Source organism: Pseudorasbora parva, chromosome 2, assembly GCF_024679245.1.
Source record: "Pseudorasbora parva isolate DD20220531a chromosome 2, ASM2467924v1, whole genome shotgun sequence".
NCBI classification, from domain to species: domain Eukaryota; kingdom Metazoa; phylum Chordata; class Actinopteri; order Cypriniformes; family Gobionidae; genus Pseudorasbora; species Pseudorasbora parva.
The window spans coordinates 64,656,997-64,683,915 of NC_090173.1; the positions used below are offsets into that span (position 1 = coordinate 64,656,997).

At 39.6% G+C, this 26,919-nt stretch overlaps 1 pseudogene; it reads right to left on the reverse strand.

Annotated features, from left to right (window-relative positions):
* The window catches only part of LOC137048054 (stonustoxin subunit alpha-like), a 185,094-nt pseudogene extending 158,983 nt beyond the window's left edge, over nucleotides 1-26,111 (reverse strand).
* Nucleotides 26,112-26,919: the final 808 nt, after the last annotated feature.

Consider the following 26,919-nt stretch of genomic DNA (forward strand, 5'->3'; position numbering starts at 1 on the left):
ACCAACTTGTGGCACCTCTCAGCTGTTATTCCACTCCATGATTCTTTAACAACATTCCACAATTCATTCACATTTCTTGGTTTTGCTTCAGAAACAGCATTTTTGATATCACCCCACAAGTTCTCAATTGGATTAAGGTCTGGAGATTGGGCTGGCCACTCCATAACATTAATTTTGTTGGTTTGGAACCAAGACTTTGCCCGTTTACTAGTGTGTTTTGGGTCATTGTCTTGTTGAAACAACCGTTTCAAGGGCATGTCCTCTTCAGCATAGGGCAACATGACCTCTTCAAGTATTTTAACATATGCAAACTGATCCATGATCCCTGGTATGCGATAAATAGGCCCAACACCATAGTAGGAGAAACATGCCCATATCATGATGCTTGCACCTCCATGCTTCACTGTCTTCACTGTGTACTGTGGCTTGAATTCAGAGTTTGGGGGTCGTCTCACAAACTGCCTGTGGCCCTTGGACCCAAAAAGAACAATTTTACTCTCATCAGTCCACAAAATGTTCCTCCATTTCTCTTTAGGCCAGTTGATGTGTTCTTTGGCAAATTGTAACCTCTTCTGCACATGCCTTTTTTTTAACAGAGGGACTTTGCGGGGGATTCTTGAAAATAGATTAGCTTCACACAGACGTCTTCTAACTGTCACAGTACTTACAGGTAACTCCAGACTGTCTTTGATCATCCTGGAGGTGATCATTGGCTGAGCCTTTGCCATTCTGGTTATTCTTCTATCCATTTTGATGGTTGTCTTCCGTTTTCTTCCACGTCTCTCTGGTTTTGCTCTCCATTTTAAGGCATTGGAGATCATTTTAGCTGAACAGCCTATCATTTTTTGCACCTCTTTATAGGTTTTCCCCTCTCTAATCAACTTTTTAATCAAAGTACGCTGTTCTTCTGAACAATGTCTTGAACGACCCATTTTCCTCAGCTTTCAAATGCATGTTCAACAAGTGTTGGCTTCATCCTTAAATAGGGGCCACCTGATTCACACCTGTTTCTTCACAAAATTGATGACCTCAGTGATTGAATGTCACACTGCTATTTTTTTGAACACACCCCTTTCAACTAATTCAACTAATTGCCCAATTGCACAGCCTTAAGTGCGTGCATATCATGAATGCTGGGTCTCATTTGTTTTCTGAGAATCTACTGAACCTACTGGTAACTTGTTTGCCACGTAGCAATAAAAAATATACTAAAAACCTTGATTATTCTGGTTAGTCACATTGTACTGCTATTATTTTGAACAAGACTGTATATACACTATATTGTCAAAAGTATTGGGACACCCCTCAAAAAAACACTGAATTCAGGTCAGAATTGGCGTGTGTTTTTGACACGTGTAACACTCAGCCTGGTAAAGGCAGTTTATACAAATAGCACGGTTCTTTAACCCTCTTTTAAAATGTTCAAATAAACTTCTCACAACAACAACTGCATAGATGTCAACCCAACGTGTATTGAACAAGAAACAGCAAACAACCAGTATATACAATACAAACAATGGTAAGAAAAAATGTATAGCAAAGTCTGTTACACACGTTCTTCAGACACTGGTTCTGCAGCAGGCATTCCCATAGCAGCAATACCATGATGCAGCATCTCGCTCCCATCTTAACCAGGTTACATACCTAACCTGAGACAATTTGTCCTTCTAATATTTTTAAATCTGTCACTGTGATATTGTTGATAGCACATTCACATTTTGTAACATGTCAATCTTACCATCATATTTTGTGCTTCCTTTGGTGTCTTCATTTGTAATTTGAAGTTTGTCAGGTTTGGGTTGTAGCACTTCCTATTTTTTTGGAAGAATGGTTCATAAAATCATACACAAAGATATTTATCCTCAATCTCATGAAATGTATCTGTTTACACTTAGTGCACTTACCTGTGCATTCACCACAGCTAGGGTTGCCAACACTAAACATGTACAGTAGATCTGTAGAAGTGCTGCCATCTTGGAATCGTCAACAAGGAGACCTGTGTGAATGTCAATTAAGGTCAGTGAAGGAGATGCATACCACAACCTTGACTTGTTTAGTTTCATTGTAATATTCTTATTTGTTTTCCCTGTGATCATTGTAGAAGAGTATATTATTTAAGAATGATTAAGTTTAAGGCTAAAAAGCAGTATAAAAATACACTATTATTTATTCTGTATCAGTGTGCTATATCACTGTGCTGAGGTTGGTGCTGCCCTGTATAGCATGTGTGTGTGGACTTGAAGGGTATGTTCAACGAGAGACATACAAGAAGTATATGATCGACAGAAAGAGAACCTGAAAGGTGGTGATATGTGAGCCAGAAGAACAGCTATAGAAAAAACTAAAGGTTAACTGCCATTTTGAGTATATATGTCAGACAGGCCAAGGAACAGGAGTGTCTTTTTTGCAAAAACCACTCCGGCTTTGTTGCTTGGTTGATGTGAATAAAGCCGTTTCTGAAACCAATAATCCTTTGAGAAATTTGTGACCCCGTCTGTGAAACCCCGGCTAAAGTCGCAAAATTTAATTATGAGATTTTGATCGTCAAAGTGCCATAGTCATAAAAATGACGAAAATAGGTCATGTGTGTTTATTGCTGTAACTGATCAATTATACCAAGGGGTTTGAGATACAATACTCCATTTTTAATTCATAACATTATAAATACTGAAATTAGTGATTTTATTGACACTACACTTTATACTTTTGCACAAAAAAAATATTGGATGCGGGCTCCCTAAACGTCGATTTTAATCATCTCAAGGGTTTTTCATCACAACAAGACCAGCTGATTCGTAGGTTCAGGAACTTATTTTTTTTTTGCCATTAGGAAGAGAAAGACATGAATATCAAACGGCACGAGCGGCAATCAGGTCATCGCGACTTAAGCCGGGTTCAGATGTCTGTGGAGATATTTTCATGTCATTTCGTGTATTTTCTTCTTTGTTTTGTAGCTCAACATTGTGCCAATAATAACCATCTTAATTTAATGTCATATTAGGCCTGCTATGTCTCAATATAAAACATGTTGTGGATGGTGGTGCGTCAGATTAATGCAGTGTTTCCCAACCGGGGTACACGGGGTGCCGCGTAAAAGGTGTCAGTACGCATTGCATCGCGGTTTATCTCACATCTGATGTCGCATCTTTAATATGGGTTGTAATTAGGGCTGTGCGATTAATCGAAATCGTAATAAAATCGCGATTTGAGCATGTGCAATTTCTAAATCGCTTCATAATCCCGATTTTTTCCCTCCTGGCCGCAACCTCCCAGTAGGCCTATGCTATCCGAACCAATCAGAATGCAGCATGCCTAAATTGAGTGCGAGAACGGAACAGACCGGGCATAACACATCAACATATGAAATAAAAAATATATATTATAGGCTAGGCCTAATATTTAAACAAACCCTAATTAAATAAGCTAGGTATTCTTTAACCCATGGCCGACGAAGTCAGCGCATTCTGATGGACATTGTCCTTTAGCCTATGGCAGCGGATATAACTCACAGTACAATAGACATTTTTAGCCAGATAATTGTGCAAGACATAATTATAAACTATAAACTGTCTACTGTTATTTGTGTAGCCTACACTTATAAAGGCCGTTGATTCAGAGAACGGATTATTTTGCATGCACTCACTCCCGCCGTCTTCATTTCAATAATTAATTTTGTTTCTAAATTCAGTTCATATAAAAAAAAAAAAAAAAAAAAAAAAAACGAAACGAAAATGATTTAAATCGAACGAAATTCAATGCCAAAATAACGAGAGAAAAAAAACCCTTTGAGATACCACCATGCAAAATCAAACATTTCATTCTTCTAATTTTAATTAATATGTGGATAACAGGCAGGCCTAGCCTATATCCTTCCATTAAAAATAATGTCTATTGCGGCGCTGGGAAACTTGCCAATTTTGAAGACTTTAGTCGGTTGTTTTTTGTTGTTTTGATTACCCACATTAATCAGTGATCCAAAATGAGCGAGTGCCTGCGGTCATCACCCGCGGACTAGTCATCTAAAAATAATTTTTAATGATATTCGGGTCGCAGTCGGTTGGGTCGTTTGAAATAAAGATGCCAATTAAACCTTTGTAATTTATATAGTAGCCTACTAGACACATTTACTATGAAATCCATTGATAAGGAGGATCCTCTCCAGCATAAGTGCAGCCAGAGACGCACATTCAGCTCCGCAGGTCGTGTCATAGAGGCGAGAATTAAACCGGCTCAACTCGGGGATGGTCGATTCAATATTCTATTCAATATTATTTCTACACAGTGCGAGGAAAGCTAAAAATAAGTAGGCTAATCTTCTGCTTTAGGCCACCAACGGCACCTTATAGCCCTTCTAACTCCTTTTCTGACGCGGGACAAAATGCCCGATCGGCGATATGCTACGTTGCAATGCCATTGGTCCATTTTAATAGGCTACTTTTAAACACTCAGTAATGTCAGATTTATGTATTTTTTGAGAGGGGGGTGTGATTAGAGCCCTGCACGAGCCTTATATCTAGGCCCTAGCCCGGCCCGTGTCCGACAGCTTATCAAAGTTCACGGCCCGAGTACTTTACTTTACTTTACTTTATTTATAAAAGGACAATGCACAATTTTTAACATAAATGTTTCCATTTCATGTATTGTACCGGATTTTGCTCAAAGCTAATTTTCACCCGCAGTCCTTTGGCAGGTCAACAATAAAATAACATACCCAATACATATATACACAAATACAAAAAAAATTAATAATAATAAATTAATAAAACATTGTCAATACAAACAATTAAACAACAACCATGTCAGTGTTTACAAAGCTGATTACATTCTAAAAAAGATTTCAACTGCATTTTAAAGATTCCAATCGATGTACACCCTTTTATACCTTCCGGTAAAGCATTCCAGTTAGTCGTAGCTTTCACAGCAAAAGAGGATTGTCCAAAAGCAGAACGACGAAAAGGAACAGCACAATTTCTTACAGATGATCTAGTAGATCTCTCAGAAATATTCGGACGGAAACTAACAAAATCACTGAGTACCAAAGGAGCCAAACCATTTACAATTTTATAAACCATACACAAATTTTTAAAAAGCACATAATTTTCAAAACTCAATAATTTATATTTCTTTAAAATGCTACAATGATGAAAATGTTTAGGTTTTTTATCGAAAGTTTTTAAAGTTTGTTTATATAGGGATTTTAAAGGCTTAACCACAGTTTCACCAGCTTGACCCCAACATGTGAGACAATATGAAATATGAGTAAGTATTGTGGCATGCATAAAAGTGTTGGCTACATCAACAGAAAGACAATGTCTAATTTGTCTGAAATTTGCTAAATTATATTTAATATTCCTCATCATTTTCTTTACATGTTTTTTAAAGCGAAGATTTTAATCCAATATTACACCAAGATAATTAAACTCATTCACTGATTCTATCTTTTCACCATTTATACAAATATCCACTGGTGTTTGAACCTTTGTTTTTGAAAAAAAACATTCCTTTAGTTTTACCAATATTCAAGGTTAAACATGAATTCTCCAGCCAATGTGTAATTCGTTCCATGGCAACATGTAGCTTTTCAGCTGCTAGCTCTGCGGTTTTTGCATGCGTAAAAATAACAGTGTCATCAGCATACATTTGCACTTGTATCCCGTTACATTGAAGCGGGAGATCATTTACATAAAGACTGAATAATAAGGGGCCTAACACTGATCCTTGGGGTACACCCATTGTATAATGTAAATTACTAGACTTAACCCCTTTAATTTTTACACATTGTTCTCTGTTTGATAAATACGAGGATATCCATGCTAGGGCATTAGATGAAAAGTGGAAATTAGATAATTAAGAAAGTAGAATTTCATGATTAACGGTGTCAAAGGCTTTACGCAGATCTAAAAATATGGCACCAACTAATCCCCCTTTGTCAACTTTGGATTTTATTTGCTCTATTAAATGTAATGTAGCTGTTTCAGCAGAATAATTAGCTCTAAAACCAAACTGCATACAGTGTAACCCAGGTTTCACTGTTTTCAGATAGAATGTCAGTTGTTCAAAAACAATATTTTCTGCAACCTTTGAGAGTACTGGTAATATACTTATCGGTCTATAATTACTAACTTCATGATGATCTCCAGATTTAAAAATCGGAGTAACAACAGCTTGTTTCCATGCATTGGGAAAAACACTATGTTCAAATGACAAATTAATTAAATGAGTAATAATAGGAGTTAAAATATCTTTATGAGTTTTTAGAAACATAGTATCCAATTGGTGAACATCTTTACATTTTGAATTTTTCAATGAATTAATAATTGTGTTAACTTGCATTTCATTAGTCTTAATAATATCAAAACTTGTACTCCCAACATCTTTCGGAAACATATTTATTTCCCCCTTTACAATTTTTTTTTCCTAATTCACTAACAGAATTAATAAAAAAACTATTAAAAATAGTAGCAATTGCATAATTATCTTCAACGGTCTATCCCTTAACTCGTAGCTTAAAATCTTCTTTAAAAGTTGTCTCCCTCCGACAAAGCGTGTTTACATTTTTCCAAATTAGCTTACTATTGCCTTTTGCCTCACTCATTAAATGAAGATAATAATTTGATTTAGCTACTCTCATTTCTCGGATAACTTTATTTCGCAAACCTTTATAACAAAGCCTATCTATATCTCTTCCAGATTTAATAGCTTTTTTTAAAGCTGAATTTCTACTGTTCATCAGCTTCCATAATGTCTCATTAAACCACGGTAAATTATTCGTATGCTTAAATTTTTTCTTAACTCCAATAGTAAATTTCTCTCTTACAGAATTAATTTTATTAAAAAAAGTATTGCAACCATAATCTATATCCCTAGAAGCTAATATGTCGTTCCACTTTAAACCCGCTATTTCCTCATTAAATGCTATTTATTTTCCTTTAGGTATACAATGAAAAACATTGGAAGAAGTTACTATATCATTTTTAAACCTATTTTTTGTTAATTTCCGTGCAACCAAGGTTAAATTATGATCAGATAACCCAGTGATCAAATTATAACTCTTAATTATCCTTTCGGGTCTGTTGGTAAATATTAAATCTAACTGTGTCTTAGAGGATTTAGCAATTCTTGTTGGCCCTTTAATTAATTGACGTAAATTGAATTTATCTGCAATATTTTTTATTTTTTTCCTTTTTAATTTATCTTCCCAGTTCAGATTAAGATCACCCATAATAATTATTTCTTTACCACGATCACATTCTTTTAAAATTCCTGTAAGTTGATCATAGAAGGTATCTTTTGCTGAGGGAGGTCTATATACACATAAAACTATAAATGACATTTGAGGTGATAGAACAATTTTCAAACCCACCAGTTCCAGATCATTAACGTAGTTAAACATAAGACGTTCACACTTAATGCCATCTTTAACGTATATTAATACTCCTCCTCCCCTTCCCAAAGATCTATCCCGTCTAAAAGATTGATATCCTGGAATTATAAATACACTAGGAGAAGATGACTGTTGCAACCACGTCTCCGAAATACAGAGAAAGTCCAAATTTGAGTTCGATAATAAATGAGACAACTGTTCATTCTTTGAAACCATACTTCTGATATTTAGATGTCTACCGAAGAGTCCTCTTGGTTTCACTTTCGGGTCCCATAGGACCTTTGCATGATTAACAGTCTGAAAGATCTTACATAGCCTCTGCTTTCTTATCGCAGGATTTCGACACAGAGAAGTAGTAGCATTACACATTGGTACCTCAGTAGATCTTCTCGTAGAATCTCTGGAAAGCAGAGTAGAGGTACCATACCTTGGAGCGTTGTGTACGTTGTTAATTAAGCTCACTTCGTTGTTTGGGAGGCCAGGCAGATCTACAGAATATCCCCAGGCACCCTCCTCAAGGTGAGGCGCCACCATGGTTGTTGCCAGATGATACTCAGCGCCAGAAACCTGTTGTATCCCCGGGCAAACCGGTCCCGGATTTAATTGAACATCCCCGGAGAGCAAAAGCAAGATGAACAAAAAACCAAGAGTCTTTCGATTGGACGTAACAGACACCCGCTGTCTAGCGGTCTGTTTGCAAATCACTGCGCGTCCATGATCCAGAACAGATGAGTAAATTGTATAATAGCCGAGAAGATTTTGATGGAAACTCCCTGCATGGGTAGTTGGCAGCTGAATACCAAATTATAGACAGCTGCTTCCTTGCTCAGCATAACAGCTTGAATTCCTGAAGCATATCTGATCCGCGTAGAGAATTCCGACGCGTGCCGGTAGTGCAATGATGGAAAAAAGTAGTAGCGTGAAATACACACCACAAAACATAGATTTGATTTTTTCATAATTGCAACGATTAACACTACTTATAAGATTTGATACAGCCTCTGACATGTATGCACTAACACAAAGAAGACGGCCAATTATTTGTAAAAACAGTGAGATTGCAGCACCTGCCAAGGTGCGACAGCACGCCGCCGCCATCTTCCGCCCCATCTACATCTCCGACTGTTTTTTTTTTTTTTTTTTTTTAACATTGTTGCAGCCATTAAAATAGTTCACTTTTGTTTTTAATGTCAAAGTAGTTATATTTCTTTTCGTATTTTTATTAAGTTAATTTAGAAAAATGTTTAGAACAATTTTTTGTTTGTTAAATTAAAGTTTTAATTTTTTTAAGTGACGGCCAGCAACCGACAGAGTTAACCGCATGTTTAATCAATTTAGTGTCACAACCGCTGGTGAAGATCCCACCGTCGGCCATCAGAGGTCGCGCTCACCAGAGTACTAACTCACTCACGGACTTCATTTCCCATTATCCCACATGCCGGGACTGATTACCATCCACCTGTTCCCCATCAACTGGCCTATATATTCTCTGAGCACACACACACTGCAAAGTCTTGTTCTGCCCCGGCAACATTTCTGAGCGTTTACCCATTGTTATTTCTGATCTGCCTGTTTACGAACCTGCCTGTTTATCGACTTTGATTCTTGCTGCCTGCCATTTTGACCTGTGTTTGCCTGGACTCTGGTTATTCGACTGTTTGCTGCCTGCCCTGACCCTTGCCTGGTATGATTAAGATTTACGCCTTGCCTGTGATACTACTGTTAATTCTTGGCTACCGACCTCTGCCTGTTATTACTGTGAGTTTGTGTGTTTCCAATAAACTGCACATGGATCCCAATCCACCTGAGTCCTCGTTACATTTAGCCTCTCAAATCAACTCTTAACTGGTCTTGCCTATGATAAAATCCATAGATAAAAAACACTAGTTCAAGCATCACAATGTTATTTCATTTAGCCTATACTATTAGGCTTTTTTGACAAGCCGAGGCAAGCCGATTCTCCTCGCAGTGGCGCTTGCAAACGAAACAAGCTAAACAAATAAAAATAAAAATCTCCTCATTTAACGGAGTTCACATCAACGAAAGCAAAAGTTTCATGATACATTTTATTCTGCAGCTCATTTCAAATTCAAAGACAAATATGAGAGAGCGACCTAAGGACTGGTAAGATCATTTAGTCTCATTAATAAATATATTTATATATTTTTTTTAGGCCATTTGTCTGTTCTAGAGATGTTATCTTTTCGATGAAGCTCAAATTTGTTTCCTTTGGAAATATGTTTCAAATTCACACAGAATGCATTTATAACTGTAAAGCATGTTTGTTTGTGTCAAAATCGTGATTAAAATCGAAATCGGGAAACATTTTTAAAAATCGTGATTTTTTTTTTTTTTTTGTCCATATCGCACAGCCCTAGTTGTAATTTGAAAATAATGTTTTATGTATGTTTCTGTCGATGGATAGGCAACACATGCTGGCTCCTTGTGATACATTACAACAACAGCGATAATAATAAAAGAAGTGGGCAAAACGGTCTCTCGTAGTAAACTTTGTTTAATGCATGTGAGTGCTGCCATATCTTCAAATATGAATGCGAGTGTAGAGCCAGAAGACGCGATTGAGAACTCACGTGCGATCGCAATGTGAGAAGATTTGTCTCTGTGCGGTCATCCGAAAGTGCACATGCACGTCTCAGCGCGCAACTATTGAGTTCTCTTTCAAGTCCTGTGCTTGAAAGGACAAACTCACACAAGAAGTAGCCTATGTCAACATGTCCATCTTAATAAGTATCCAAGCAGACATAGTCTAAATATGCCTTAAGTAAACATCGATCAAACATATCGAGAAAGTGATAGTGATACCCCTGGGTCTTAAAGGAGCAGTAGCCTTTACTGCTGTCTGTTTAATGTCAAAAAAGATAAGGAATCACTCACTGCTCTTGATTGACTAGCTTTTGTAAGTTTAATAAGGATTAATATTTAATTTAAACAGTTAAATATGCAGTCATTTTTCAATTGATTACTTTATTAAATTTATTTACCTTAAAACGTCTTGGTTACGTATGTAACCTTAGTTCCCGGAAGAGGGAACGAGACGCTGCGTCGAAACGCTGTGAGAACGCCTCTGCATGATTGTGTCATGAAGCGCGTGTCGAATCAGTCCAATCGGAAGACGGAACGTCATAGGCGGGTGACACCATAGACCCGGAAACTATAAAGCACCCACGAACACGAACAGAAACTAGCTTAGGAAAGCCTGAAGTAAGTGATCATGGGCATGCAGGGAGTATGGCAGGGTGACGCAGCATCTCGTTCCTTAGTGATCGTATGTGTGAAACCTCAGCGCACATGACTACGACAACACCTGTGCCCCAACCTTAGAGCCTACATCAAGTTCGAAGAATCTGACAAAGGTAAGCGGCGAGGACCAGCCTGCCGCATTACAAACATCCTGGCCAACTCCAACGTCCTCATATGTGCAAGGACAACATCTCGATGCTGAACCACCATCTGCTCTGACTGAGCCAAAATCAACCAATCGTCAATGTAATTGAATATACGGATGCCCTGCAGGCGCAATGGCGTCAGAGCTGCATCCACACACTTTGTGAAGGTGCGGGGTAACAGTGCTAGACCGAAGGGAAGAACTCAGTGTTGGTATGCCTCTGCCCTGAAGGCAAACCTCAGGAACTTCCTGTGATGTGGAAGGATGGAGACATGGAAATATGCGTCCTTGAGATCTATAGTGACAGGCCAGTCCTCTGACCTGATGTGTGACACGATCTGTCTGAGTGTAAGCATCTTGAACTTGAGCTTTGCTACTCGAGGCTGGCCTCTGGTGTACTTTGAACAGCAAGTGCAGTGCCCTGAAGCGGCGAACCGGCAGGGAGCGACTGACCAGACTGCTCCAATGCCCTCTGAGGAGGGGGTGGACCACCATCAGGTGGCCCGCGGAGACCATCTGCGCCCCGGCATTGCGGCGGTGTTAGCAGCGTGGCCCCCTGAGGGCACCGAAGGAAGACGGGTACCGTGTGCTGAGGTAAGCACCGGAGGGGATTACCCTCATCGTCCTGAGCCTTCTGGCGTCAGGACTTCTTCGACAAGGCCTTCTTGGCAAAAATGACTGTCCTCAGATCAGCCCTACCCCTCGAAGACCTCGCCTGCGAGCGCTGCACCGCCTTCCAGTCTCTCTGAGGTGGAGCACGGGCAGTGACGCTCTGAGAGTGTGGAGCTCGTACTCGGCTTAGGCTGCTGTGCTGCAGCAGCCCCTGGAACCTGGACGCAGAGAGGGAGAAACTGCTTGAGCGCCGCCGCCTGTTTCTTTGACTCCTGAAACCTCTCAGTGACCGACTGTACCGAGTCACCGAAGAGGCCAGCAGGAGACACCGGCGCATCAAGCAGAAAGCTTTTCTCCCTCTCCTCGATTTCAGTGGGGTTGAGCCACAGATGCCTCTCCGTGGCCACCAGGGCTGCCATAGAACCAGCCCACACATCTGGCCGTCTCCTTGGTGGCACGGAGAGCTAAATCAGCTGATTGTCTGAGCTGACCCACCAAAGCCGAAGTTTTTTTAGTGGCTTGATGGGTAATGTGTGGGCTTTCAGGGATGATGCGGCTGAAGGCAAGAGATGGCTCGCGAGCGTCTCTTCAACCTTAGGCATCGCCCCATAACCATACTGTCTCAGCCCTAATATTTTACTATATGTCGATGTTTGAGGGCTGAAGACACGATATGATGCCGTTTTTTTCCAGGACCTCGACACCTCAGTGTGGAGGTCTGGAAAAAACGGCAAGCCCTGATGTTGAGGTTCTGCTGCACGGGATGGTAAGAAGCGCTCATCTAATTAGCTTTTTCTATGATGAGGCTCTGATCTTTCTACCGGCCAGTCAATATTCAACCTGGCCAGCGCCCTCGTAAGCACCTCAACGAGCTCCTCACCCGCAGGTGACTGAAGTGGCGAATCTTCAGTTGCGATGCTCTCAACATCCACCTCCTCAGAGCTGGAGAATTGGAGCACCGGTGCCCCGCCCGGGGAGGAAGAAACCGCAGGATGGACGTTTGTTGGGGGTGGGGCCAGCGGGGTATAAAAGCCTTGTTTGTTTGTAGCATTAGGCTAGAGGTGAAGCATCGATTGACTGATAGACAACTACTCTTTAAGTGTTTGTAACTTTTCTCATTTGATTTTGTTCATTTGTTGTTAGATAAGTGTGTCTGTGTAGTGCAGTGGTGTGTTTTAGTAGTTTTGGTGTATTCTCGCGGTGTGTGTGTGGGGGAGTTAGCATTTGTGAAGCATTTGTTTGGTCATTGCCACGTTTGTGAGTGAACGCGTGTGTTGGGGGTTTTCCCAGCTGCTTTCAATAACGATACTCAGATGAGTATAAATAGCGTGATAGTCCGCGGCAGCGGAAGCGGCAGCCCTCATGTGAAACCCGACAAGTGTAAAGACTTCAACTCTTCCCTATGCAACTCCTCCCGAGCAAGGACCCCGACAAGGCACTTGAGTATCATCTTCCTTTTCATTATTTGTTTTCTTTTCATTATTTGTGTTTCCTTTTCATTATTTGTGTTCAGTTTTCCTATTTCTATCTGGCCTTTTCTCTGATTTGTATTCACCATGTGCTTTCAAATCTTGATTAAGACATTTTTTTGCCAACAGTGGTGGCTGTAGACCAGGGGCTTCTCCCCAAGGGAAAATCCATTCCGTATGATCAGGGTAACGCGCAGATGCCTTCGTTCCCTAGTTATATGGAAGAAATCCTGGTTTCTGTCCCATGGTCCAGTGCTTGGAGCGTTATGTTGCCGGAAATCCTTTCAACAGACACCTCCTTCACTGGTCGGGGCACATCTATTCTTCCTGGCACATCTATTGCCTCAAAATGCTGGTGGTCTACAAAGCTCTGAGGAGCCTTTTCCTGGACCTCCACAGCCACCATGTCCCAATACGACCTGACAACGAGGCCGTAGTATTGTATCTGAATTATCAGGGGGGCTTTAGGTCATGCCCTCTATGCAGACTGGCGCACCAGTCCCTCCTATGGTCCCAGGGGGGAACTGTCATCCCTCAGGGTGATGGACATCCCCGGGGACCGAAACCAGGGAGCGGACATCCTGTCGAGGCAGAGGCTGAGGCCCGGGGAGTGGCGGCTCCACCCAGAGTTGGTGGAGGCCATGTGCGAGAGGTTCAGCCCAGTAGAATATGATGTTTGCGTCTCGAGAGACGTTCCACTGCCCACTGTGGTTTTTCTCTCACGCATCCAGCCCCTGCCGGCAGATGTGATTGAGAGAGCTCCATCTTCAAGGAGACTGTACAGCCTTAAGTGGAATGTGTTTTTTCTACTTGGCGTAGAGAGTGTGAGGTGGACCCAGTTAACTGCCCAGTGGCTTCAGTACTGGAGTTCCTCCAAAAGTGTTTCTCTGCGGGTCTTCCCCTGTCCACACTCAAGATGTACGTGGCTGCCATTAGAGCTTTCCACGCTCCTGTAAGTGATGGACCTTTGGGTAGGCACCATCTGGTTGTACGGTTCCTCCGTGGGGCCCGGAAGATGAGGCCTGCAGCTACTGTCAGAGTTCCAACCAGGGATCTGGCAGTGGTGATTGAAAGATTGACTGAAGCCCCCTTTGAGCCACTGGAGTTGGCTGAGGCAAAGAACCTGACCCTTGAGGTGGCCTTTCTCCTTGCTATCACTTCTCTGAGGAGAGTGGAGGACCTCCAGCTTCACAATAGGTCAGGCGTATCCTTGGTGTGGCCTAGTGGGTACTCGTTCCCCAAATTCGTCGTTCCGAGGCAGTGCGACGTTCCCTCGATATAGGGAACGTCTCAGGGTATGTATATAACCCTTGTTCCCTGAGAGGGAACGAGCACTGTGTCTCGTCGCCACCAGGGATGTAGTGGAGGCTAAACGGATGTAAACGCCATTTACGCACCTCCCAAAATTCAGAAATAGCGTTTACCCACCTCCAAAGTGCGTTTATTCACCTCTAAATAGAGTTTATCCACTTCTAAATAGCCTACAGTTCCTAAGCCATTGCAAATTAAGCTTGTCATTTTAGTTTCATATTGTTCATTTTCATTGGTTGTTTGTTGTTCAGTTAGACAAACTCTTTCATATTGCGCTACAACTGTCAGTGAGAGTAGTGGGAAGTTCTGATCATTTTACTGACTCGGATCTTTGAGTCTTGTTCAGCAAAATGAACCAATCTTTTCTCTTCCCGTCTCTATGGGACTGACAAGAAGAACAAAAGACTCGGATCTCACCTGTCGATTCAGCCGCCTATGACGTAGCTCCCTGCTATTTGACTGATTTCACGAGTGCATCACGCAGAGGCGTTCCCCTAGCGTTTCAACGCAGCTCGAAGTTCCCTCAAGATAGGGAACCAATGTTAGACCTAGGCCTAGCTGAAAAGCCCATAAAGCATTATTTTATTAGTAGCCTATCTATGCTCAATAGTAATTATTTGTGCTCCTACTTGTATTTAAGTTATTTGTTCTTTTCTTTATTTTAATTGACAGTAGTCCTTTTTTCCATTAACATAGCAAATACCGATCCATACAGAAACCGTGAACCTGAAACTGTGAACCTAAAACCGAATCGTGAGCAGTCTGTACCGTTACACCTCTAGCGTAATGTATGCAAGGGGGTGCCACAACATTTAGAACATTTTCAAAGTGCGCCATTACTGAAAAAGGTTGTGAAACACTGGATTAATAAATTAAGTTATCTAGGCTATTTGACATGGCAGCACTTAAACGCGAGCAGGAACAGAAAATAGCCGATCGCTTAAACAGCTTTTCCGATATTAATCTCGGTGCAATTACCCCCAATAATGATATAACCGGGTTTACTGAAGAAAGTGCAGGTTTGGAACAACATGAGGGTAAATAAATCATGACATAATTTTCATTTTTGGGTGAACTATCCTTCTCTTTTTTTTTTACTCCAGTACTGTACGTAATGTGATATAGTAGCCCAGTAAAATAATTTAAGTTAGAGATTTTCTACTGAAATGTAATATATTAATTGTTTTATATATTAATGACTTTTTTCATGGATAATTAACTTTATTAATAAAGTTATACAAATAATTTCAATTAATTGACTTGGTAATTGTTGCTACAATCAAGCTCTTGTCCCCCAAATCTTTTGAATGTTTTTGTGCTTTTTGGAAATACGCATCATAATAAATAGGCCTGTTTTTCAAACCTTTAAGAATTTTCCCATAAATGTGCCCATCACTGAAAATGTGAGAATCTCAGCTTTAATGTGGTATATGGCTCATATTCAGGATAATTATGCATCAAATGTGTTGCAGTTTTAAAAATAAGCTTGTGTTTACATTTGAATTTCTCAAAAACATGATTTTCTGAGCCCGAAATTCAGCAAATCATTAAAGGGTCATGAAACCCCCCTGCTGCAGCGGTGTTTTTTCACACCTTTGATTTGAAAAGGCTTGTTAAAAGGGGAGTGGTCGACTGTGAAAAGGTGGGATGGTATTGTGTGGAAAGAGGGAATGTTTGCATAAATAGGGGGAGTGTCAGTAGGTGCATTAAGATTAGCGATACCAACAGCAGCAGTTACAGCGGTTCTGAGACATGTTCTTGGTTCACGTTGGCATTGTTTACCACAGTGAGATTAAATGAGGGATGAGTACAGCGAATGAGAGAGCTATGAGTGGCGTGGAGCAGACATCGCAAATCATTCAGCTCTTCAAACCAGCATAATTCATTGAGAAATTAAAATAAATGTTATTCTGCATGACGAAATATTTTGCAAACGTGATAAAACTATATTTGTCCAAATATGCTGTTTGGCAAGATGAACAACGCGCCGACGTGATAAGAGAACGTGAACCACCCAACATGCGATGTGATAGAGATGTGTAATTCTAGATCGGGGTAAAAGCGAAGGGGTTTGAGGCTAGTCTCGACCGCGCATCTGAAGCAGAGCGACGCGCGCTGGGTTGCCGTGACGATCCACGCTGTCTATCACTCGGCAGCTAAATCTATATTTGTCCAAATATGCACACTGTTTCACTAAGAGCCCGAACACATGCGGTTTAGTGCATGGCTGTGACGACAAATAAAACGGAGAGGACGTGGCTTTTATTCAATAGCCTAGAGATTACAGATTGGTTATTTTGCACTCCTGACATAGATAGTCCACGCTTGCAGGTTCGGCGTGCGATTCCTCACGCCCGTTTCACACACACTCCGTCTGCAGTGCGTGTGCGTTGCGTATTTTTTTCCGTACCCATGTTAACGGATGACAGCTTTCACACTGCACGCGGATGCGGTCCGTCAGTCCGTTCCAGGAGCGTTGCGTCTGCAGCAGTGCACGGATCGTTTTCGTACCGAGTCTATTTTTTGCTGCGCTGCGTTGCTGCATTAAAGCGACAGAACATTGTTCGCATTAAAATAAACATGTACTGACACGAAAATCTAGTAATTTCACCACAGATGCATATCATTTAAAATATACTCTTGTTTCAAAGTCAACACATGGCTTTTTTTCTCAAGTAAAGCAACAAAACGACACCTTACCTGGCATTTAGGTTAAAAAAATGTGCCATAAAGGATAGCACTCGTAGCCTAGCCTACTTTCTTGGAGGTGAAAAGCAAAGTTATTTTTGACCTGCAGGATTTCTTTTAAAAGGGTGTAAAAACGAAAGAAAAGACTAGAGTCGGCTGTTTTTGTATAGACTATTGTAAGTTTCTAATTTAAAATGTTTGTGATTTAAGGCTATAAACTATGTTTAAATGTTTTGCCACTTGTGTGAGCTAAATCTAAAGTATATAAATATAAATAAATGAATTTAATAAAATGTTGTTGTTTAAATGTAGTAGGCTACGTAACCTGACTTCTATTAAAGAGTAAACAAAGAGAATTGGAATTCTGACGAGGCATGTTCAGTAAAAACGTTTGGATTTTAAATAAAAAATAATGAATAAATGCTGTGTTTGTGGTATGCAACAGTGGATCAGTTGCGGACTGCAAACGCAGCATATGTGAAAGGACTACAGGGTGTGGGGCTCCTGCAACGCACACGCAACGCAACAAGCACCGCACACGCACTGCAGACGGAGTATGTGTGAAACGGGCGTCAGGTGAATTTTACTTTACCGAGCCTTTGTAGCAAAGGCTTCCACAGACGGCGCCGGTTACAGCTCGCTCGGCACCCTTTACGTTACTTCGTATCAGCACAACGCCTAGCTTTCCTCCGTGACTTTTCCGCACGCTGCTTCCAAAACTTCCCCACCATATCTCTACAATAATGATGTAAGCGAGCCTGACAGAAGTGACTGTCTCATGCATATTAACTGAATTATCTTTTATGCATACTACAGCACAGGGATTGGACTGAATGGGCTTCATGTCATGAATATATATCGAGAATCGCTCGGAGCGGTCGACATCAGCATGTGCCCAGCACCCCATACTTGGGCCGAAAAGGCCGTGCCGACGTCAGCATTTGTGACGTTGCTCCGACTAAGCTTTTCAAACCGGAAGACAGAAATCGCTCTGAAAAATGCAAAAATAACTATTTTCACATATGAATACCATTAATGAGTACCCTTAGTGTTTTCAATGATGTGCAGCCTATACATATCTGTTTACATCTCAAAAAAAGTGTTTTGGGGTTTCATGACCCTTTAACATAGCCATACTCAGTTAATATTAGCGATATCAAGGTTATATTTTAACAGAATGTTCTTTACATTATGTAGGACGATTTTGTGTAGAACACAGTGAATATATATATATATATATATATATATATATATATATATATATATATATATATATATATATATATATATATAATATATGAGGGCTGTCGACGTTAACGTGTTAACACATGCAATAAATAAAAGTCGTTTAAAAGTTGACACTCACACGCAATTAATGCAAAAATAAATAAAAAGAAGTACGTGAAGCTGCGACATTAACGTAATTTACATCACGCAGTCGATCATAGTAGTTGGGATTTTATCACAATCACACTGAGTATATGCACCTATAACCCTGGTTGGAGGAAATTTCCATTCTAACTATTTAACCTGATTCTCTGTTTGTGAGTTGAAGCCATTCAACTCTGGGAAAATTTTCAGTGATCCAGTAATGTTAATCTAATTCATCAAAAAGTCCAAAACAGTGCTAATGTAAGGCCAGACTGATACATCAGAGAGAATAGAGCGGTTTTAGTGAAATGTTCATTCCAGTGTTTACTTTGCTTTAAAACACGAGCTCTGTCGTATTCTGCTATTGTTTATGAAGAGCACAATTTTAGTGTCGTACAGTAAGCGCGTGAGTTATATTGATGCACAGGGACCGTGTGTGCGCACACTCTCGAACACTGATCTCACGCAGCATTCATATATATTTTAGTACATTCACGTTGTTTCCACACACACACAAGAAGAATAATGTTTGATTTGTCATGTGTGAAAGTGATGACCGATTTGCGAACGAATAGTTCGTTTGAACCGGTTCTTTTTAGTGAATCAGTTCACCAAATCGGACTGAACCGTTCCAAACAGTTCGCGTCTCTAGTAAACCTAATCCACACATTTTTAAAGTCATTCACTTTTTGACGTGTCTGACTCTCCCTCTGACTCGAAATAAACCAACATCCTGAAGTTATTCAGCAGCACTGTTTAGAGAGAACTGATGATGATAATGACTCTGAGCACATAATTTAGTAATCATAGGTTTTTGCTGTCAAAGCAGTTGATTTAGGAGTTTTTTTGGCGTCTCCGTGTGGTTCTGTTCGGTATCGCAGCTTGAGAGGTCTGTATCTAAAGGAACTGTATGTAAGAAATGTATTTCAATTAATCATAAAATGACCCTGATATGTCCCTATAGACATTAAGAAATCATGTTCATTTCAAATACTTATATCACTGCCAACAGTAGTCTGGCCAGGATTTTGTCATTTAAAAGTAGCTGTTGCAGCCCTCAACTGATGTTGATGTTGAAATGTTGTGTTTTGGCCTGAAGCTCCGTCCTCCACTGATCTACCAATCATTAAGTCAGTAGTGTTTTGGCATCCGGGTTGCCAGGGGGAGGGGGAGGGGGAGGGGAGAGGGATACACCGCTCTAAAGCCATTTGAAAGTGATCGCAGTACCAGTTTTGGCCACAATCTTACATAAACTTCCTTTAAATGTCCACTTAAACCAATGTCTAAAATGAAAACAATCTTGTTGTTGCTGCTCTCTACCCATAATATACGCTGTGATGAATTCTGTAAAGGTTCTTACTAATGTTTTGTTTTCATGGTTGCTTAGGTGTGCAACTTTTTTATATAATAGAATTATATGGACTCCTTATATTTGGTTATTTGGATTTCTGGTTCAATGATCCTTGAACCTTGGAGAAAATACAGTTTTGTGTACTGTTTACTTTGGTTATTGCAAATTATGACTAAATGAATGTGTTTTATAAGATATATGACGACTGCTTAATTTCATAATAAGCATGCGCACAACACGGGTGTGATTAATCGTGATAAAAAAAAAATCTATTGAGAGCCCATATATATATATATATATATTAGGGGTGTAACGATACGCGTTCGTATTGAACCGTTCGGTACGAGGCTTTCGGTTCGGTACGCGGTACGCATCATGTACCGAACGGTTCTTGGACTAATTAATGAAAATTAGTGAAATATAATAATATGCGTTCAACAAGGTAGCCCAATAACCAAAACGACATAATATTGTGTATTATAATATTGCGTTTAACAAACCAGAAATACGTAGAAGATCCTCTAATAACCAACTGGTCTGGTGTTTGGGTGAACTTTGGATTCTTTGTAAGCTATGATGGTGTTGGCAAGAGTGATGGATTCAAAAACAACGGTATGTCGCATTTGCTGATGGTACAGCAGCGGGAATAATTCATGTCATGTCAATCAACTCATTTACGCCGACAACAAGACGATAAAAAGGAGAAACAGCCACAAACTATCCCACAAACTATCCCCGCAGCATTTAGACAGACATTTCCAACTTATTCAAATGGCAAAAGACATCACCGCGGCGAGTGGTCCATTTATAGCCGCGGATATGAGACCTAACGCCTGTTTCACACACACTCCGTCTGCAATGCGTTGCGTTTTTTCCCGTACCCATGTTAACGGATGACAGCTTTCACACTGCACGCGGATGCGGTCCGTCAGTCCGTTCCAGGAGCGTTGCGTCTGCAGCAGTGCACGGATCGTTTTCGTACCGAGTCTATTTTTTGCTGCGCTGCGCTGCTGCATTAAAGTGGTAGAACATTGTTCGCATTAAAATAAACATGTACTGACGCGAAAATCTAGTAATTTCACCACAGATGCATATAATGTAAAATATACTCTTGTTTCAAAGTCAACACATGGCTTTTTTTCTCTCAAGTAAAGCAACAAAACGACACCTTACCTGGCATTTAGGTTAAAAAAAAATGTGCCATAATGGAGAGCACTCGTACTTTCTTAGAGGTGAAAAGCAAAGTTCTTTTTGACCTGCAGGATTTCTTTTAAAAGGGTGTAAAAATGAAAGATAAGACGAGAGTCGGCTGTTTTTGTATAGACTATTGTAGGTTTCTAATTTAAAATGTTTGTGATTTAAGGCTATAAACTATGTTTAAATGTTTTGCCACTTGTGTGAGCTAAATCTAAAGTATATAAATATGAATAAATGAATTTAATAAAATGTTGTTTAAATGTAGTAGGCTACATAACCTGACTTCTATTAAAGAGTAAACAAAGATAATTGGAATTCTGACGAGGTATGTTCAGTAAAACCTTTTGGATTTTAAATAAAAAATAATGAATAAATGCTGTGTTTGTGGTATGCAACAGCGGATCAGTTGCGGACTGCAAACGCAGCATATGTGGAAGCACTATAGGGTGTGGGGCTCCTGCAATGCGCACCGCACACGCTAATGTAAAGAGCTAATGTCTTATTCCTGTAACTACACAGAAGATGGGTAAAGTATAGCTCCATCATTGTTCAATGTAAAAAAAAAAAAAAAATCATACTTGTTAGTTTTAATAAAAAAAGGTAATTTATCTGCCAATTTTTTCTTTTTGCTGTATCTAAAACATACCGAACCGTACCGAACCGAACCGTGACACCAGTGTATCGTATCGAACCGAACCGTGAATTTTGTGAACCGTTACACCCCTAATATATATATATATATATATATATATATATATATATATATATATATATATATATATATATATATATATATATATATATATATACACACACTCAGCTAAAGGATTATTAGGAACACACACTAATACTGTGTTTGACCCTTTCTCCTTCAGAACTGCCTTAACTCATTGAAATGTTGGCCCATATTGATAGGAGAGCATCTTGCAGTTGATGGAGATTTGTGGGATGCACATCCAGGGCACGAAGCTCCCGTTCCACCACATCCCAAAGATGCTCAAAGGAGTTCAAAGTGGCTCTTCTATCAGCTTGAATCAGTCGGCCCATTCTCCTCTGACCTCGAGCATCAACAAGGCATTTTCGCCCACAGGACTGCTGCATACTGGATGCTCTTCCCTTTTCACACATGAGGGAATAAATTAGTGCAAATGAGGCTGCGGGTGAATGAGGAGCTGGGGTCATCCTCATCTCCACATCTCTGTGGGTCTGTCTCTGAAGCGCTTGTGGAATTGTCAGTATGCACTGTAAACCCTAATGTTGTCTTTACTTAAACAAATCAAGTAATCTTGACTTGATATTACTAGTTTAGTCCAGAAACTCACAAATATAAGTTAGTATAACTTATTAACCTACAAAATACATAAACTTAAGATTTCAAGTTGTATGAACTCAAAATCATAAGTAATTAAAATAGCTCACTCTAGTATTGCTTTGATGTGATTGGGCATGCCAGGAGTACTGTCTGGCAACAAGAACTAATTCACTGATTGGAGGATATTTACAAAAGGCGGCCCTTTTCGCCTAGTCTGTTGCTGATTCAAATTAAATGAAGACTTTTTCTTTGTGTGCAATCTTAAATTCTTAAAATGCGTAACTTACTAAACCTAACAATAATATGTGAACTAACGTATAACTAAGCAGATTGCCTTTATTTCTGTTTTAATGAAAATAATAGTTTCATTGAAAGTCACCATGATGGAGATAAGTGTTTGCTTTAGTTGGGCTTTTGACCCTTGTTTATTTAATATACAGTCTTGTTCAAAATAATAGCAGTACAATGTGACTAACCAGAATAATCAAGGTTTTTCGTATATTTTTTTATTGCTACGTGGCAAACAAGTTACCAGTAGGTTCAGTAGATTCTCAGAAAACAAATGAGACCCAGCATTCATGATATGCACACTCTTAAGGCTGTGCAATTGGGCAATTAGTTGAATTAGTTGAAAGGGGTGTGTTCAAAAAAATAGCAGTGTGGCATTCAATCACTGAGGTCATCAATTTTGTGAAGAAACAGGTGTGAATCAGGTGGCCCCTATTTAAGGATGAAGCCAACACTTGTTGAACATGCATTTGAAAGCTGAGGAAAATGGGTCGTTCAAGACATTGTTCAGAAGAACAGCGTACTTTGATTAAAAAGTTGATTAGAGAGGGGAAAACCTATAAAGAGGTGCAAAAAATGATAGGCTGTTCAGCTAAAATGATCTCCAATGCCTTAAAAGGGAGAGCAAAACCAGAGAGACGTGAAAGAAAACGGAAGACAACCATCAAAATGGATAGAAGAATAACCAGAATGGCAAAGGCTCAGCCAATGATCACCTCCAGGATGATCAAAGACAGTCTGGAGTTACCTGTAAGTACTGTGACAGTTAGAAGACGTCTGTGTGAAGCTAATCTATTTTCAAGAATCCCCCGCAAAGTCCCTCTGTTAAAAAAAAGGCATGTGCAGAAGAGGTTACAATTTGCCAAAGAACATATCAACTGGCCTAAAGAGAAATGGAGGAACATTTTGTGGACTGATGAGAGTAAAATTGTTCTTTTTGGGTCCAAGGGCCACAGGCAGTTTGTGAGACGACCCCCAAACTCTGAATTCAAGCCACAGTACACAGTGAAGACAGTGAAGCATGGAGGTGCAAGCATCATGATATGGGCATGTTTCTCCTACTATGGTGTTGGGCCTATTTATCGCATACCAGGGATCATGGATCAGTTTGCATATGTTAAAATACTTGAAGAGGTCATGTTGCCCTATGCTGAAGAGGACATGCCCTTGAAACGGTTGTTTCAACAAGACAATGACCCAAAACACACTAGTAAACGGGCAAAGTCTTGGTTCCAAACCAACAAAATTAATGTTATGGAGTGGCCAGCCCAATCTCCAGACCTTAATCCAATTGAGAACTTGTGGGGTGATATCAAAAATGCTGTTTCTGAAGCAAAACCAAGAAATGTGAATGAATTGTGGAATGTTGTTAAAGAATCATGGAGTGGAATAACAGCTGAGAGGTGCCACAAGTTGGTTGACTCCATGCCACACAGATGTCAAGCAGTTTTAAAAAACTGTGGTCATACAACTAAATATTAGTTTAGTGATTCACAGGATTGCTAAATCCCAGAAAAAAAAAAATGTTTGTACAAAATAGTTTTGAGTTTGTACAGTCAAAGGTAGACACTGCTATTTTTTTTAACTCACCCCTTTCAACTAATTGCCCAATTGCACAGCCTTAAGAGCGTGCATATCATGAATGCTGGGTCTTGTTTGTTTTCTGACAATCTACTGAACCTACTGGTAACTTGTTTGCTACGTAGCAATAAAAAATATACTAAAAACCTTGATTATTCTGGTTAGTCACATTGTACTGCTATTATTTTGAACAAGACTGTAAGTGTTTCTCTGGCTGCTTTGTGTTTGTGAGACACATTTGTTGTGGAACACAAAGTCAAGAGAAAATATTATCATGTGATGCTGTTAATTCATTGATGATAATAACATCATCATGTAATGACAGAATCCATGATCGAATACAGAGTCTAATGCTCTGGTTGTCGAAGCGGTTAATAATAGTTTTGAAGAATTGATAATAATAGCCATGAGATCTTTCACTGTTATGGTATTTTTTTTAAAAACACATTTATAATCTGCGGCATTAGTCAGACACACACCGACATCAAGAATCTGGGTATAAATCTCTACAATGGGGACAATCAACAAAAAAATAAAAAAATATATATATTCCAATTAATAGATCAACTCTAAACATAAAACAAGCTACAAAAACATCAGAAGAAAACAGCAAAAGTAAAAAGAAAATAGTGAGAATCAAAGAAAATGAGTCACAATTTTGATGTGTAATTTATTCACGCAGCATTGCATGTTAGGACACATGGGGAAGTTTTGATTGGTTGTACCCAGCATGGTGTACTGAACTTTGTATCCAGTTTGGTGAACTTAACAATTTAAGTACAGTGAACGTGAGCACCAAGTTAAGTGAACTTAAATAGAGTTTTGGGAGAGTCCATTACTCAATTGAATTGAGGGAACGAGTTACTCAAATCAATTGAGTTGAATCAACTTATTAGGGTTTTCAGTGTGAGTGAACAGTTCTCACGCACACAGAACAAGCAGGTATGACTCACATTGAGCGAGGGCAGATTTTCCACTGGTTAATCGTTTGCGGATGGTTTCATTACCTTTGGACGGATACAAATTAGCTCAAATTTGCCTCATGAGCTCAGTTTCTTATCCGTCTTCTCGTGTTCACAATAGCAGCTAAAGAGGTACTTTTATTTGGCGAGGAACTTATATGTTGTGCTTGTTAAGATGGTAAAAAAGAAAGAAATAAAAGTCAAATAATAAAAAATAAAAAAATTGGAATTGGTGTTCGGTGGTGCTTTTTAAAAGAAAAGCGACAACTATTCACGCAAATGAATGCCTTTGCATCGGCTGTTTTCTGTATTCATGTCTTCTTATGTTGATCTTCCAAAGGTTCCAAAACAAAATCACCAGCAACCATACCTTAAAATCCCTTGTAATAACACTAAATTTGCCATAAACCAAGTCAAAACCCATATGTACAGGTAAAATATATGGTCAACCTTTTTTTCCCACGATACCACAATTGTTTGATTAACATTGAGACAGATAGTCTGCATATTAAGACACACTGGAATGCATGGACATAATGTTACACATCAGATATTTTTCTTTCCCAAAGGTTACCCAAACATTAATTTTTAGGCTTAACAGATAATGTTCGGGTGAACACATGTCAGGACAGATATTCTGAAAGACCGTAATTCTGTGTATCTGTGTATTACGGCATCGCAAGCTCTCTGGTCTTTTTGTGACACTTCAGATGTGTCACTTAATGAAGATTGCTTTGTTTACATCAGCATGAGTTTGAAAATCACATTTCAGACTCATGCCATAGAGAATTTTCTATAAATATTCACAAATATTGGAATATTGTGCTTTACCACGATACCAACATATTTTTTTGTCAGCATTACAACTGATTCTGCCAGCATGGGTCACACACAGTAATATAATAGTTAAATATAACTTTGCACTTTCTATTCTCTCCAGTTTCAACTTTATGGTTTCACAACTTCTTACATCTATCCTCTGAAAAACTTAACTTTTCCTTTCAGTGAACATGTAGATTCATTTGCTGTGAAGCTTTGCTCCACCTTTACTCCAACACATTCACACTCACACTGCCTAAATCACATCTTACCTGGAGTCTCTGTTCTTGATATGGTGAGTCTGAAGATATGATATTTATTGTCCTACTACTGAAGAAATGCCTCATGAAAACATGCGCTGTCGGGAAATGTTGAGAGTTTGGAGGGAGGAGGTGGCCCGTGGCCTGAGTCAATAGCCCTTTGGCCTTGAGCTTTTTGGCAGTATACAGACACATCAACAGAGATCCACTCTCTACTGAAAAGGCTGTCAATCACAATTCCTTTATTGTACAGCCTAATTAAGTTAATGCAAACTTTATGATAATAATAATATTTGTTTGTTGACTGGCCAAAGTGTGTTCAGTGCTGTTTGTGATTGTCACAAAAGCAATCAACAGTAAACCACTCACATTTCTGTGTTAAACCTACAGCTCCTGCACTCAGACTCAAGCAGCTGAAGCTTGTTTGAGATAATGGAGAAAACATTTCCAGAACAGCAGCGGAAATGTAAAAGTAGGCTATATAACCTTTAATATATCATTTTAGTGAAACTGGTGATTTGCTGTGCCAAGAAACATTTCCAAACATTTCACCTGCTTGTACTTTAGCTTTTGCTGCAGAGATATTTCATGTCCTATAAATGTGTTGTATTTATGATAATCCCCAGATTCCCGTGTATGTTCATCCTGTATCTCCTCTGTGACCGAAGCTGATTTTGTTAATATCTTACCTTCCGAATATTGATATTTTTCTCGGTCTCCACGCATGTTTGCAGTGCTAAGTTCACAATGGTTGATTTAGGACAGTGAACCTCGAGGACCAGAGTTGAAGAACCCCGTACACACAGTCATGGACTATTTGCACTGAGCTTCATGACCTCCCGTAACTCCTGCTTTCAGGACATTATTGTGATGCTGCTAAAAAAGAAATTGAGGAACCAGAGATCATG